The sequence below is a fragment of the Myotis davidii genome, unplaced genomic scaffold (genome assembly GCF_000327345.1).
Source record: "Myotis davidii unplaced genomic scaffold, ASM32734v1 scaffold534, whole genome shotgun sequence".
Classification (NCBI taxonomy): domain Eukaryota; kingdom Metazoa; phylum Chordata; class Mammalia; order Chiroptera; family Vespertilionidae; genus Myotis; species Myotis davidii.
In genome coordinates this window covers 6,037,277-6,041,399 of record NW_006286678.1, presented here as the reverse complement: position 1 = coordinate 6,041,399, position 4,123 = coordinate 6,037,277, and positions in this window count along the sequence as shown.

Genomic DNA, 4,123 nt, shown 5'->3' with positions numbered 1-4,123 from the left:
GTCTCAACCTTCCTAATGCCGCGACCCTTTAATACAGTTCCTCATGTTGTGGTGACCCCCAATTTCATTGTTACAAATTGAACATAATTAAAGCATAGTGATTAATCACAAAAACAATATGCAATTATATATGTGTTTTCCGATGGTCTTAGGCCACCCTTGTGAAGGGGTTGTTCGACCCCCAAAGGGGTCACGACCCACAGGTTGAGAACCGCTGACCTAGAGCCAGAAAGCCAATGGAAGGCCCACGTGCTTTGGGGGTGGAGGGGAAGTGAATAATCACTGATACTAGGTCTTCTGCCCATGATGTGATGAAGAACAGTAAGTTGAACTTTGTTATGCAAAAGCAATGCAAATTAATTCAAAATCTGAAAACTCACCCTTTACTCTACCAAAGTATAAATCCATGTTTTTGCTCACCCCAAACATGAAGTGAGTCAATGGATTCTAATCTTGATATATCTCAATCCTGTTACTTTTCTCTATTTTTATTACTTCAGCTTGTGTTCAGTTTCTCATTTGTTCTTACCTGAATAATTACAATAGTGTCTCATATACCCAGGGCTTAGGATGATGGCTGGCACATAGTAACACCTTAATAGTACTTGGATCAAAAGTCTGGGCTGGGGAAGCAGACAAATCATTATGTTAGTATGATAAGCACTGTGAAATGGGGGATCCTGCCATGGGAGAAAATACCCTGTGGTAAACACCCCAAAAGAATCATAATAAAATTGACCTTGATAAGCATTTTATGTTTAACAATTAAAATATGTGAGTACTTGCCAAGACCGGTTTGGCTCAGTGGATAGGGCGTCGGCCTGCGGACTGAAGGGTCCCAGGTTCGATTCCGGTCAAGGGCATGTACCTTGGTTGCGGGCGCGTCCCCAGTGGGAGATGTGCAGGAGGCAGCTGATCGATGTCTCTCTCTCATCAATGTTTCTGACTCTCTCCCTTCCTCTCTGTAAAAAATCAATAAAATATATTTTTTTAAAAAAATAAAATATGTGAGTACTTAACATATGCAAGGTACTATATATAGCAAACACAACAATGAACGTGATACAGGATTTGCACAGTGGAGCTCATGATCTCATGAGATAGTGTCACATGCCCAAATTGCCTAATCAACATATATTCTTGGATATCTAATATTAATCTCAAAATTAAAAGCTGAACTACTGATTCCCCACCTACCACCATCACCTAATCACACATGAAAAACATGCTCCATCCCTGGCTGGTTTGGCCCAGTGGATAGAGCGTCGGCCTGTGAACTGAAGGGTACCAGGTTCGGTTCCAGTCAAGGGCATGTACTTTGGTTGCAGGCACATCCCCAGTGGGAGGTGTGCGGGAGGCAGCTGATCGATGTTTCTCTCTCATTGATGTTTCTGGCTCTCTATCCCTCTCCCTTCCTCTCTGTGAAAAATCAATAAAATATATTTTTAAAAAAAGAAAAAGAAAAACATGCTCCAATTACAGCATTCATCATATCAGATAATGGCAACTCCATCTTTCCACATCTTTAGGACAAAATATTGATATTTTTTTTCCTAACAGTCCACATCCAATCCATCAGTAAATCTGGTTGTCTTTACCTTCAAAATGAATTCATAACATGACCACTTCTCACACCTTCTGTTGCTATGATTACAGCAGTAGCATACCTAGTCTTCCAGCTTTTTTCTGAAACCATACTTTCAATAGTCGAGTCTCAACATGGAAGACTGATGATCTTCAGGGAAAGTTCTGGCTATAGATGATTGCTTGAAGTATAGGTGGTAGGTGGGTAGATATATGATAGATAACTAGATAGATAGATAGATGTAAAAACCATGGGACTGGATAAAGTCATACAGGAATGAGTATAAATGAAGGAGTGACTAAGGACCAGGCTCCGGGACACCCAACATTAAGAAATGGAGTGGGGAATAGGAAAAATAAGCAGAGATTGAGTAGTAGCAGAGACTGAGGTGGGAGCTAAACCAGGAGAGTGTGGTATAATGTAAGCTGAGAGGAAAGCAAGGAGAAAGTGAGCAATTGCATGAAAAGTTGCCATGTGTCGAGTAAGATGAGGACTTGGAGTTGAGTATCCTATCTAATAATAGACAAACATGGTAATTGACCATACCTTTGCTACACCTCCCATTGGCTAATCAAGTGATATGCAAATTAACCACCAAAAAGGAGGCAGCTAATTTGCATACTGCGGGCAGGGCGGGACAGCACCATCCCGCCTGCCCTGCCCCGTGTGAAACCACAGGAGCCCCAGGAAAGCCAGGCCACAGGCAAGGCGGCACCCCGGGACCCAGGAGCCACCTTGCCTCAGCAGCGATCCACCAGCCCATTTGGGCATCCCATGTGCAACCTGACCAGGGGCGGCGCCCCAACCCCCGGATCAGCCCTGCTGTGTGCGCAACCTGGGGAGGTGGGGCAGGCACCGAGGGATCGGGCCTGCCATCTGCCACCTGGGGAGCGGGCCTAAGCCAGCAGGTGGTTATCTCCCGAGGGGTTCCAGACTGTGAGAAGGCACAAGTGGGGCTGAGGACACCCCCACCCACACCCTCCCCCGCCAGTGCACAAATTTTTGTGCACCGGGCCTCTGGTTAGATATAACAACATAGAGATCATTCATGACCTGGAGAAGAATAGACTCAGGTGAGTGGTGGAGGGAAAGGCATGACTGGAGTAGATGGAGGGGCAGTACAGAGAGCCAAGGCCAGTGTGTGAAGCAGGTGCTCTTAGAAGTCTTAGAAGACTGAAGCAGCAGAAAAGATTACAGAGAAGTTCCAGTTGCATGGAGCCCAGAGATACAGAAAGAGGGCAGGTGTGGCACCTTAGAGTTCAACAAGGGACAATGGGTAGCACAATGTGTTTACTGGTGGCAGGATACAGAAAAGCCAGAATGGGAAGAAGCATGAATGTGTTCTTCCTCTGAATGGTGATGCTGTGCCTAAGGGATGGGGGTCTCAGCCCTAATATGACCTCCGGGATGAGGAGGCACAAGACCCAGGCCTGCTGAGCCAACACCCTCCAGGTGTTTTCCTAACGCATCCCTAAAGATCATCAGGGGTCTTGTGACAGGCACATCCTCCCTGCCTGGTGGGAACTGAGCAAACAGCTACAGAGCAAGGCAGGTGACAACAGAATGAAGGCAATGTCCAGAAGGGTTATAGCAACACCGGACGGGAAGATGAGGTTAGTGTGCATGCATCCCAGCTTACAGGAATCGGGCCCTTCCCATGATCTCCCACAGGATTCTACCTGCCCCAGAGCAGCCTGAGCTCATAGTGCTGACCAAAGTCCAGTAAAAGGTTTGGGGACACTGAAATGAGCTGGAACTGAGATCTTCACTATTCACAGTTCTCAGCAAAGCCAAGAGCTGAGAAAAGATAGGGTCAGAGCCTATGACTTCATGCAGGATGTTGTTGAGTGATGAAGCCTTGCGTATCCCATCCCATAACCCTGGCATAAACTCTAAGCTCAAGAGGGGTAAAATCAGAATTAAAAGCCCCATGAAGAGCACAAATTCAAGAATTTACAACTACAGATTTGATGGTAGGTGCTAGAAATGTATCAATGCTTGTTTAGAAACACTGGAGTTCACCTCTGGTCCTCTGAGGTATCATCATGCCATGGTGAGTGGCTCTGGCCTTCGGAAGCCCTTCCCTTGGTCTCTGCAGAGGGCACTACAGAATTCTAGGGAGGGAATTTCAGGCAACTGACCACCTACCATGGAGGATAGTGGCTCCTCCACTAAGTTTCTTCTTCTGTTAAACACTGAGCCCTAGAACATAGCGACCACGTCTGCTCCAGGAACAGAGAGCGCCAGAGGCCTAACAGGTCTGGCTGGGCCTGTGGAGGACTGTCCATTCTCATCTCCAGAGACAAGGAGGCCAGGACCCCAAATACTTGGTCTGTTAAAGAGCATGGGGAGAAATTAGGGGGCCTGGGAAGGGGCCAGATCTCTGTTTCCAGAAGGAGGGGTGGGTGTTGCCAGCTGGCCCCCTTTCCCGCCTTGACCCCCTCCTGCACTGTAATTTATCTGGGTTCATGGCAAAACCAGAAGCATATTGGGGTTTTCCACAAGGTCAAGCCTGCAGTAGGGGCAGTAGGGGCAAGG